The sequence below is a fragment of the Spermophilus citellus genome (assembly GCF_964194105.1).
Source record: "Spermophilus citellus genome assembly, chromosome: X".
Classification (NCBI taxonomy): Eukaryota; Metazoa; Chordata; class Mammalia; order Rodentia; family Sciuridae; genus Spermophilus; species Spermophilus citellus.
The window spans coordinates 124,589,783-124,602,973 of record NC_138190.1 but is presented as its reverse complement, the minus strand read 5'-3'; the positions used below and the strand labels follow the sequence as shown (position 1 = coordinate 124,602,973).

General features: G+C 35.3%; 1 pseudogene across 1 annotated transcript in view; it reads right to left on the bottom strand.

Annotated features, from left to right (window-relative positions):
• LOC308639541 (rab GDP dissociation inhibitor beta-like) overlaps positions 1-6,042 on the bottom strand; it is a 28,783-nt pseudogene extending 22,741 nt beyond the window's left edge. Inside the window, exon 1 of the transcript in view lies at positions 5,990-6,042. The product of the transcript in view is annotated as a rab GDP dissociation inhibitor beta-like (transcript). The remainder of the gene's footprint in view (positions 1-5,989) is intronic.
• Positions 6,043-13,191: the final 7,149 nt, after the last annotated feature.

Genomic DNA, 13,191 nt, shown 5'->3' with positions numbered 1-13,191 from the left:
GGATAGTAGAGGATAGGAAAGGCAGCAGAATACAAAAGACACTAGTATGGCAATATGTAAATCAGTGGAAGTGTAACTGATGTGACTCAGCAATCTGTATACGGGGTAAAAATGGGAGTTCATAACCCACTTGAATCAAAGTGTGAAATATGATATATCAAGAACTATGTAATGTTTTGAACAACCAATAAAAAAATTTTAAAAAAAATGAAGAGATTTTGTATGTGAATTGTATCTCAATAATGCTCTTAGCTCTTATAAAAATAACAAATACAATCTAGCACTGTATAAAAAGGATTATACACCCTTATACACCCAATATATATGGATGAATCCCAGGAATAAAAGATTAATTTAACATTTAAAATTAATTAGTGTACTTCATATTAATAGAATGATGTGCAAGAAATTTAATGGAAACAGAAAATATAATTTGATAATATTCAAACACTTTTTATATTAAAAGCTGTTTACAACTTAGGAATAGAAGGGAACATTATCAACCCAATATAGTGATTTTTATAAAATATCCCAGCTATAATAATACTTACTAAATAAAGGACTGAATATCACATTTCCCTCAAATGTGAAAAAAAGGCAAGGATATCTGCTCTTGCCATTTCTATTATCATTGGACTAGAAGTCTTAGCAAGTACAATGAAGCCAGCAAAAGAAGTGAAAAGAATCCAGATATGAAGGGAAGAATAAATCTGTCTTTATGTGTAGACAGCAAGACTATTTCTAAATTATTTTTTAAAGAGAGAGTGGGGGGGGAGGGAGGGAGGGAGGGGGAGGTGCTGAGGATTGAACCTGGGCCAGCATGCATGCCAGGTGAGCACGCTACCACTTGAGCCACATCCCCAGCCCAACAGCAAGACTATTCCTAAATAGGAAATTCCCAAACAATAAAAAATCCTTTAAAACTTCAAAGAAGTCAAAAATGAGAAAAAATAAACCTTGAAAGTAAAAAAGGAATGAAAGTTAAATTAATAGAATATTTGAAATAAACAAATAAGCATTCTATAATAAAAATTAGAAATTGTATAGTTCTGTTGAATAAAATGAATTCAGCAAAGTTACAAAATGTAACATTAATATACTAAAAATAATTATACTTCTTTTTCTTTTTATTGATGTATCATAATTATGCATAACAGTAGAATTCATTGTTACATATTCATTTATAAATGTACTATGACAGTATAATCTGGTCAATTTAATTGTCTAGTACCTCATCTTTCTCTTGCCTGCTCTATACCTCTCAATCACCTTCTTCTAGTCTACTGATACCCTTCCGATTTTAGTGGGAATCTCTCCTCTTTCTTTCTTATTTTGCTCTAAATCACACTTCACTTTCTGAGTTTCACTTATTTCACTTAGTATGATGTTCTCCAGTTCCATAAATTTACCAGGAAATGGCATAATTTCAATTTTTATGGCTGGATAAAATTTAATTTTATATATATATATATATATATATATATATATATATATATATATATATATATTCCTTATTCATTCATTCATTGACAGGCACCTAGATTGGTTTCATAATTTGGAAATTATGAATTTTATTGTTATAAACCTGAGTATATATGCATCAATATAGTATGCTTTCTTTCTTTAGAATAAATACTGAAGAGTCATATGGCCTGATCATACAGTGGTTCCATTCCTAGGCTTTTGAGGAATCTTCAAGATGATTTCCGTAATGGGTGTACTAATTTACAGTATCAACAATAATGTAACAAGTGTTTCCTTCTTCCAACATATTCTCCAGTATTTATTGTTATTTTTATTCCTAACAGCTTCCATCCCAACTCAAGTAAGATGAAATCTCAATGTAGTTTTGATTTGCATTTCCCTAAAGATTTTGAGCATCTTTTCTTATATTTGTTGACCACATGTACTTCTTTTGAGAAATATCTGTTTAATTCATTTGCTTATTTATTGATTGGATTATATACCCTTTGGTGTTGTTATTAGTTGTTTATATATTCTAGATATTAATTCTCTGTCAGAAGAGTATCTGGAAAAATTTTTCTCCTGTTTTATAGGTTCTTTCTTTATGCTTGTTTCTTTTTTGCCAAAGTGTTTTTAATTTGATGCCATTAAATTTAGTAATTATTGGCAATATATCCTGAGCTTAAGGAATACTATTTAAAAAGCCATTGCCTGTGCCATATGTTGGAATGTTGATCCTGTGCTTTCTTCTATAATTTGCAAATTATCTGGTCAAATTCCTAGATCTTTGTTCTATTTTGAGTTGAGTTGTGTGTAGGATGAGAGATAAGGATCTAGTTTAATTCTTCTACATTTGGATATCTAGTTTTCCCAGCACCATTTTTTGAGAGTACTTTCTTTTTGCCAATGTGTGTTTTGGGCACTTTTGTCAAGGATCAGATGACTGTATCTGTGTGGGTTCATCTCTGAGTCTTCTATTATGTTCCATCAGTCTATAAGTCTGTTTTTATGTCAGAATCATCAAGTTTTGTTACTAAAGTTATGTAATATAATTTGAAGTTTGGTATTGTAATGCCTCTAGTATTGCTGAACTATATCATATTCTTTCAGAAGAAGAATTTCTTTTAATATTGCTTGTGAGGCAGACCTACGTTTACTTAAGTTTTGTTTGATAAAGTTATTAATTCCATTTCACTTCTGAAGGACACTTTCAGAGTACACAATTCTAGCTTTGTGTTTTTTTTTCTATCAACAATTTATACCTTTCCCTCTACTCTCTTCTCACACTATTTTCTCCAAATATTCTATAGAATGAACAGAATCATTCAATGTAACTATAAAATATCATTGAGAAAGCAAAACATGCAAAAGAGATTCAAAGGGAGGGACAAAGTTGCAAGGATTATAGTACTTGATTTCAGCAATAATGGTGAATCACTAATACTTGTCATCAAATAGTAGAATTACATATATCATCACATCTCTTAAGAAAACAAACCTGCATATTATTTATTCTCCCAAAGGGAGAATACTTCCATGGCTATCTATCAGTAGGGTCTCTGAGTGTAAAGTGCAACATTGATATTTTTATTGAGTATTTTGGTATAAAAGAGTGGTTTAATTTTAAAAATAGGGTGATGTGACAAATTGTTTTTTAAACTTGTTCTTTTTAGTTATACATGAAAAAGATGTATTTTGGCAAATTATATATACATAGAGTATAACTTATTCTATTTAGGATTTCACTATTGTGGTTGTACATGATGCAGAGTTACCTTGGTCATGTATTCAAATACAAAGGTAAGAAAGTTATGTCCAATTAATTCTACTGTCTTTCCTATTCTTGCCCTCCTCTCTTTCCTTTGTTTCCCTTTGTCTAATCCAATGGATTTTTATTATTCCCCTCCCCAAACTCCTTTGTTTTGGGTTAGCATCCACAAGTTGGATAGAACATTTGCTTTTGGAGATTGGCTTATTTCACTTGGCATGAAATCTCCAATTCCATCCATTTACTGTAAAATGCCATTATTTCATTGTTCTTTATGACTAATATTCCGTTATGTATATATACCACATTTTATCTATATATTCATCCTTTGAAGAACACCTAGGTTTTTTTCATAGCTTGGCTATTGTGAGTTGAGCTGCTATAAACATTGATGTGGCTGCAAATATGACAAACCTTTACACAAGAAATCCATATTAATTTTCTGGGACTTCTGTTATGGAGTACCACAATCTGGGTGGTTTAATCAACTGAAATTATTTTCTCACATTTCTGGAGGATTGAAGTCCAAGATTAAACTTAGAGGAGTTTTATTTTTCCACTTGGGCCTATCTCCTTGGCTTGTAGGTGGCTGTTATTCTGTGATTGCATATGGTATTTCCACTCTACATGTTTGTGTCCTAATCGCCCCTTTAATCATTCTGGATTTGGTAGCACTCCAATTATCTTATTTAAACTTATGTTTAAAAATTCCTATCTTCAAATTCAATCACATTCACAAATACTAGGTGTTAGGACTTCAAAATATCTTTATTTGTAGGTGGTGGCACAATTCAGCTCATAACAAATTTCATGAATATTGTGTGTGTGTGTGTGTGTGTGTGTGTGTGTGTGTGTATAAATGAATATATGAATCATCCATGTTGTGGTATCAGGCACTTAGATGGGGGTGAATGCAAAAGTATCAGAAAAATTTTTAGTAAAGTAGAAATGAAAGGCAATTTCTATATACTTATAATGGATAAATTAAAAAATTCCCTACAGTAACTATCATACATAAATACAACAAAACTGAAAGCATTTATTTAATTTCAGGAAAGAGGCAAATGTGCCTCTTATCATTATTCCTATTTATCATTGTGCTGTAAATTAAGAAAATGAAAAGCATAAGGAACATAAAGAAGGCATAAAATTTAATTAATCACAGATGATAATAATGTACTTTTACATAAAACAAAGATGTACAAACAAATGATTATAATTAATATAAATGTAGCAAGATTTCTGGATAAAATTGAATATGAAATGTATTTTTGTGCAATAGTGAGACTGTCTTCCTGCAATTTTGAAAATACAATGCATAGTAATATGAAAAATATTTTATAAGAAGTAAAAAAAATTATGGGAAGACTTAAAGACAACTTCACCTAATGGGGTGAATCATAAAAGTAATAGCGGTAGAGGCTATTTCTCATCATCCTTATTAGAGAATCATTCCTTGGTCCAAATCCTGTGTCAGTTGTGGATTATGAAACAGCCTTTCCAGAAAAATGGACACATTACTAACTTCATACTCAATGTTTCTGAAAAGTTACAATTTTAGAAAGTGGGAAAGGTGGATTTGCTATATTTCTGTAGAATACTTAAGATTATTTCATAAGGATTACTATGGTAATTTATTACTCTTATCTTATACCCTCATCACCTTCTTTTTGGGTGGTGACTAGATGTTTTTAGATCATGACTAGTAGTCCATCCTTCATGACATAAAAACAACATTTAATGATCAAAACCAGTGGTTAAAATAGTGGTTAGTCCAAAGAAGATTTTTTTAATGAAATGAATTTCTTATCCTGTTTTTGGATAATAAATGCTCTATATTATTTGAGTTTTACATTTTAAATCCAAATTAATATTGACTCTTTAAGATCTAGGGCAAATAGTGTTCAATTCTGGGTAAATGCTAACGTTTTTGAGCTATAAATAACCTGTGATTATATTTTCACAGTATAAATATATTCAATACCTTTCTAGCCTTTCTATAAAATAAATATTCCATTTCAATAATAAATAAGCAATATTCATCTATTCAAATAACAGGGTTTCTTTCTTTTATTTGCATATTATATTTGATATTGTTACTTTTATCCTTTTTACATTTCTAAGAAGACATACATTTGAACAAGTTTGTACATGAATAATTATAGTTTGCTGCAAAATAAAAATTTGCAGTGACATATGTTCTGTGATAATCAGGAGTATACAATTATGTTAGAAGACTTCACTACTAATGTTTGAACTCAGCAGAAGACAGTGACAGAATTGGTGACCAGTTACAAATGTTATCTCATCCTATTCATTCACTCTACCAAATCTCTATTTAAAAAGCTTTTAAGAAAAAAAAATATGAAGAAATTTCAATAAAAAGATAATTCATAGGGAAATAGTAATTTCCTCACAAAGTACAGTTGCTTTGTAGATATGAGGTCAAAGGATAATTGATGCTTGACAAAAGAATAATTTCTGCTACAATTTTAAGGAACATTACTAATTATAACAAAAAGAAAATACTATAACTTCACTAACCCACTATCCCATGCCTGAACATGTGAAGATTGAAAATGTCAGATGAGGCCAAATATTGTTTTACTACTTAATCTATCTTTTTTACTATGGGTCAACTTTTTAGATTGAGGGGAAAATATACTTATTCTGGATGCATTTGGATTGAGATTTTTAAAATACTTACATGTTTAGGTTTTATAATGAATTTTTAGAGTTTGGATCTTATAAAATTACCTTGAAAAGAATTTGGCCTTGGTGTACCATTTTCGCAGAATAGCTATGCTCATCTTCAGTGAAATTTGACATGTTTTCATTCCCAAAGAGTTGGAGAAGCTGATGTAGAGACCCATTTGACATTTGACATTTTCAAGCCTACACACTTGGCTAGCTAGGAGGCTAATTCCTTTAAGAGTAATCATCTTATGCTGCAGTCTGGCTGGGCACAATCCAGGAGCCACTTGTCAAAAGAAACTAACTTTATTTTTAGAACTACAAATGCCAAACAAAACAGCTCCTCAGGAAAAAACCCTCAGAGCCCAACTGCCACCACCGGCTTCCCCAAGCCTCTCACCCCCACACAAACCTCACCACCTCCCACAATCCTCCTGCTCTTGAGGCTGATTGGCTGGGTCGCGTGGGCGGAGCCAAAGAAGTCCCCTAATGAGCAGCTCTGTGGAGGAGCCAATCAGCTAGCTGTTGCTGGGGCCGCTGTGAGCCAATCATCAGCTGGCAGTCTGAAGGGCAGGGAAACAGCACAATGAATGTCACCGCAGAGGAGCCAATCAGCTAGATGTTGCTGGGGCCGCTGTGAACCAATCATCAGCTGGCAGTCTGAAGGGCGGGGAAACAGCACAATGAACGTCACCGCAGAGGAGCCAATCAGCTAGATGTTGCTGGGGCCGCTGTGAGCCAATCATTAGCCGGCAGCTGAAAGTTTGCTGGCAGCTGGAAGTTTGCTGGGGCCCCTTTGGCTGTGGCTGTCAACATCTCCCCCTCTCTGTTTAAACAACAAGCATGTGGCTTAGGGACCGTGCCTGCCTTAGGTTGTCCAATAGTACATATGGTCCTTACCCGTCTTCGGATGAGCTGACCTCAGGGCATCAGCCTCCTGTCTTAGGTTGGTACCATTGTAATTGGATCTTACCCGTCATTGACTACCAGTCCAGTATACAGCCACACCTGTGGAGAGGTCTTTGTCATGACAAGCAGAAGGGAGGAAGATACACCAAGCCAATTGATGGCTCTTGTTGGAAAAATTGTACCACCAATGACATCATCAGTAAAAATACCACAACACTACCACAAGTCGCTGCACCAACAGATAGGTCACAATGCATACAAGTGAGTTCACAATGCATACAAGTGACACATAGTTTAGGCAAGTTCTGCAAGCGATTCAGTGATGGCTATTGCAGAAACTGTAGATTAGTTTTATCTTTGTCTTCACCGGCACTGGGATGAAGATAGGAATTCTGGCAATAATGGCTAAAGAAAAAATTATGTAACATTCCAGAAGGCACTAAAAGAAAACAATTTTCTTAACAATTTACATTATCTTGAAGAGAATTATTAAATATAATGAAAAGGAAAGGTACATACGTACATTCAAACATATAACACAAAACACAAGTGTGCACACATAATATAATACATACAACACATAACATAATACTAAAGGCCTTATAACTTTTTACAGGTGAAATCTCCATTGCAATGTTTAAAAACTCTATAGTCAAAAAAAAAAAATAGAACTGATCAGCAAAACATTAACCTAGGTCTGTATGAGCTCAAAAAACAAAATAGAACTTCATGATATGGGAAAGGGCAATAATAAAATAGATATTGAAAAAAGCCTCCTGGTTCTGTCGCAGATGTAAGGATAGCCAAATTGGAGTTTTGGATATCAGCTGTTATGGATTTGAGCCAAATCATCTTCTTTTTGGTCTGTAGAAATCGCTTTAGTTAATCTCTCTGGAATCCAAATCGGCTGCTGTTCTCCCTGTGGAAATACACAAACAGGCCCCCGACTCCAGACAATCACTGGGTCAGGACTTTAGTTAATCTCTCCGGAATCCAAATCGGCTGCTGTTCTTCCTGTGGAAACACACAAACAGACCCCCAACTCCAGACAATTACTGGGTCAGGACCTTTCCATTGTCCTGTTAGAATATCTTTCCAAAGTACCTTGGGCTTATGTACATTTTTTGGACACGTACGCCTTTCTGCAGCACTAAGTCCTGATGAATCCAAATTTAAAAAGTTTAGAGTAAAAAGGGTTATTTTAAGTTTATCTTTGGGGAATATATACCCCTTCCTAATTCCGTCTATTTGCTTTAATAAGTACATTTTAATAGTTTGATGAGCTCTTTCAACTATGCCTTGTCCCTGTGGATTGTATGGGATTCCTGTTATATGAGTAATGCCAAATGATGAGCAAAATTGTTTAAAAGAGGTAGAAGTATAACCAGGGGCATTATCTGTTTTTAACTGTTTTGGAATGCCCACAGTGGCAAAATTTTGTAAGCAATGAGCTATAACATCTTTAGTTTTTTCTCCGGCATGAAGGGAGCCCATCAAAAATCCAGAAGAAGTATCAACTGTAGCATGCAAATATTTTAATTTTCCAAATTCTGGCAAGTGTGTGACATCCATCTGCCAAATATGGTTAGGTATCAATCCTCTAGGATTGACTCCAAGATTAACTTGTGGTAAAAAGGTCACACAATTTTGACATTGTTTTATTATTTGTCTAGCTTGTTCCTTAGTTATTTTAAAACGCTTTTGTAAAGTATTAGCATTGACATGGAAGCGTTTATGAAAATTTATAGCTTCTTCTAGTGTAGAGAAAATATGTATGTCGTGTGTAGTTTTATCTGCTAAATCATTCCCCAAACTAAGGGCTCCAGCCAATCCTGTATGTGCCCTGATATGTCCTATAAAGAATGGATCTTTTCTATCCCAGATTAAACTTTGTATAGTGGAAAACAAAGAGAAAACAGTAGAAGAAGGGGAAATCCTACCAGCATCTTCAAGGGATACTATAGCATTAACTATATACTGACTATCAGAAAACAAATTAAATACAGAACCTTTAAACATCACAAAAGCTTGTAAAACTGCATTAAGCTCTACCTTTTGAGCTGATTGGGTACTAAAAATGTAAAAGTTTGAGCAGGGGTAACTACTGCTGTTGTACCATTATTAGACCCATCAGTGAATATATTTGGAGCATTCATGATAGGTGTTTTTCTGGTCATTTTTGGAAAAATTACAGGATGCAATGACCAAAAAGACAATAAAGGATTAGATGGTAAGTGGTTATCAAATGAAACATTAGATTTGCACATGATTATTGCCCAAGTATTTAACTCATTAGCTAACTCATCAATTTGATTCATAGTATATGAAGTAATAATTTTATTGGGAGAAATTCCAAATACTCACTTTGCTGTTTTTATTCCTTTAAGTATTAATTGTCCTACAGCCTCAGGATACCTAGTAAGAATAGTGTTAGGAGAATAAGATAAATGTATCCATAATAATGGACCTTCTTGCCAAAATACTCCTGTAGGAATATTTTTTTTTTGTTGGTAGTACAATAAATAATAAAGGCAAACTTATATCAATTCTATCCAAATGCATATTTTCCATATATGTTTCAATGATTTTTAATGCCATTCTTGCTTCAGGCGTTAACATTCGGGGTGAATTTGGATCTGATGGACCTTTTAGGATATCAAATAAAGGTCCCAATTCTCCTGTTGGAATACCTAGATAAGGCCTTATCCAATTTATGTCTCCTAATATCTTTTGAAAGTCATTAAGTGATTTGAGTTCATCTACTCGTATTTGAATTTTTGGTGGATGGACCATGGTTGAGGATAATAGAACTCCTAAATAATTAATTGGAAAATTTAATTGTACTTTATCTATTGCTATCTCTAGATTATATTTTTTAAATAAATTTGTAAGTGTGGCATAACATTCTAGCAATGTGTTTTTAGCTTTGTGTGCTAATAATACATCATCCATATAGTGAAATATTTGTAGTTCAGGATTTTGATTTCTAAGTGGCTGGATTACTTTGTTAACATAAATTTGACACATAGTTGGGCTGTTAGCCATCCCTTGAGGGAGTACTTTCCATTCATATCTCTGATCAGGACCTTCATGATTTAGTGCAGGGATAGTAAATGCAAAACGTGGACCATCCTCAGGATGAATTGGAATTGAAAAAAAACAATCTTTAATATCTATAACTAAAACATACCTAGTTTTTGGCAAAGCAGACAATTGAGGAATCCCCGATTGAGCAGGTCCCATAATGACCATTTCATTATTAATGGCTCTTAAATCTTGCAATAATCTCCATTTACCAGATTTCTTTTTGATGACAAAAATGGGAGTATTATGAGGAGATACAGAAGGTTGTATATGTCCTTCCACTAATTGTTGTTTGACCAGATCATGGGCAACTTGTGTCTTTTCTTTAGTCAAGGGCCACTGAGGAACCCATACTGGTCTTTCTGATTTCCATGTAATTTTTATTGTCTCAGTGGCCCTTTGTGAAAATCCAACCCATGTCTGTCTGTTCCTTGATCTATTTGTATTGGTGCTGCTATACCTTGTTCTTGTTTTTCTAATCTTTTTCCTTTCCTAAAACCATGTCTAGCCATAATAGTGGGTGCATTTTGATTGATATTATTTGTTAATGTCAAACCTAATTGATCTAAGACATCTCATCCCCATAAATTTACGGGAAGATGATCCAATACATATGGTTGTATAGTTCCTTCACATCCTTCAGGATCCTTCCAATCTAATACCATTGTGCTTCTATCGGGATTAGTCGCCACTCCTAGGCCTCGAAGCGTTTGAGTGGCTTGTTGTAATGGCCAATGTTTTGGCCATTCTTGACGAGAGATGATGCTAAGGTCTGCACCTGTATCCAGTAGCCCATTAAATTCATGTCCTGGAATATTTAGTTTTAGCATGGGGCGAGAATCTAAATTTAAAGAAAGCATAGCCCAATCTACACCTGTGGAGCCTAATCCCTTGGAACCTCTTTCTACAGCATGACTGGAAAATTTATCATGTAGGTTTGGTATTATTAGTAACTGTGCTATTCTATCTCCTGGTGAAATTACTGATATACCCTTTGGAGAACTGGCTATAATTTTTATTTCACCTTCATAATCGGGATCAATTACCCCAGGACTTATCAAAAGTCCTTTTAGAGTAGAAGAGCTGCGTCCCAATAATAAGCCTACTGTTCCTTTGGGAAGAGGTCCCTTTACCCCTGTGGGAATGATTTGAACTCCCATCTCTGGAGTTAGTACTGATCTGGCGGAGGCGCAGATGTCCAATCCTGCGCTCCCTCTGGTTTGTCTGATGAGGGATCTGATGGACAATGTGTCCTGGTCACTATCCAGATGGGGTTGCTGGGTTCCTCCAGTGCTGCGTATATTTGTGGTTTGGGGCCCCGGAGCATTGGGGCCCCCTGTCCATTTTTTGGCAATGGAGCCCAATGCCTTTCTCCACGATATTGTGCATAAACACTTGGTCCTTGTTCGTTTTTTGATAATGGAGTACCCTCTATGGTGGTTTGAGAACGGCATTCATTAGCCCAATGTAATGGAGTACCCTCTATTGTGGTTTGAGAACGGCATTCATTAGCCCAATGTCTCCCTCTACGGCATCGTGGGCAAATACCCGGTATTCTACTCCTTTGATACCTAGTTTTGTTAAACCCTCCTCCTATGGGGCAATTCCTTTTAAAATGTCCTGTTTGTTGACAATTGTAGCATGTTCTTGGCCTGGCATATAAAGCCTGTTTTACTGCAGCTGCCACAATTTGCCCTTGTTCATTATTGTCTCTGGCATCTAAAGCCTGTTTTACTGCAGCTGCCATGACTTGCTCTTGTTCATTAATGTCTCTACATAATTTAATATATGTGTTTAAAATCTTCCCGTTTCCATGGTCTAATGATATCTCTGCACCAACGATTCACTTGGTCATAAGCCAGTTGTTTTATTAATGGCATTGCTTGTTCTGTATTCCCAAAAACTCTGGTAGCTGTTTGAATAAGCCTATCTACAAATTCAGTGTAAGGTTCATTAGCTCCTTGTATTATCTTAGATAATTGACCTTGTAAACCTCCATGTCCTTGTAAAGTCTTCCATGCCTTAGCTGCATCTACAGCAATTTGTAAATATACACCAGGATCATATGCAATTTGTTGCTGCCGATCCTCATAAGGTCCCTTTCCTAACAACATATCTAGATTTCTCTGAGGATAACCAGCTGCTGCATTTCACCTAGCCGTCTCCTTGCAAAATTCCTCATTGGCAACCTTCCATAACAGGTATTGTCTTCCATTTAGCACAGCTTTACAAATATTAGCCCAATCTGCTGGCGTCATGTTTAAGTTGGTAATGGATTCGACCAAGCTTACAGTGAAGGGTGCTTGAGGACCATAGGTTGTTACAGCCTCTTTTAACTCCTTCACTGTTTTGAAATTTAAACCCTGGTAAATTTGCTGCCCTCCTACCTCAAATACAGGGCATACTTGAGATCCTGTCTCAGGATCCCAACTATCAACTGCGGGGGTTGGGAGCCTCCTAGCATATGGAGGTGGTGCTGTTGATTGGACACTTATGCCCTCTGGTGATAGAATGCTGTTAGTAGCAGTCTCCTATAGAGGTGGTGCTGTTGGTTGGACACTTACGCTCTCTGATAGAAAGGTGTTATTAGCAGTCTCCTGTTGTAACTTTTCCCCTGATGGCTTTTTCTGCTCTAAACTTCCTTCCTCTGTCTCACTAGCTCGAAAGACCTTCTCTTTTACTTGAATCTTTTCCTCTTTCTGACTAACTTGAGATACCTTCTCTTTTACTTGAATCAATATGTCTTCTCCTTCCTCTACCTTTGTCTGAACTGAAGGCTTTGGACTAAGCAAACCAGATACGAACGTCCACAATGGCAATGTGCCAACTGGCAGAGTCCCTGGGTTCACCATGATGGTTCCATTGTGCTATATCTAACAACTCCTCCTTAAAAAGCCATGGGCTACATTTTTGTATTATATCAACATATGCCCTGACTGCTCTTGATTTTACTGGGAAGCCTCCTTCCTCTAACAATTTACTTAAGAGTCTTTTGGTTTGTTTTTTACTAATTTCTGATCCCGTATTTCTACTATAATACAACCCAACAAGATGACGCCAAACAAAACCGAGACAGAATGCAATAAAAATGGAACAATAATTCATTATATCAGCCTTTCTATCCTCCTGAAATGTGTATCCCTCCTTTCTCCCTATCTGTTCCTCAGACGCAAATAGTTTTTCCTCAGATGTGAGCGGTTTTTCTTCCGTCTCACTCATCTCCAGGGACAGGCAAGTTAAAACAAAAATGAAGCAAAACAAAAGAGGAAACT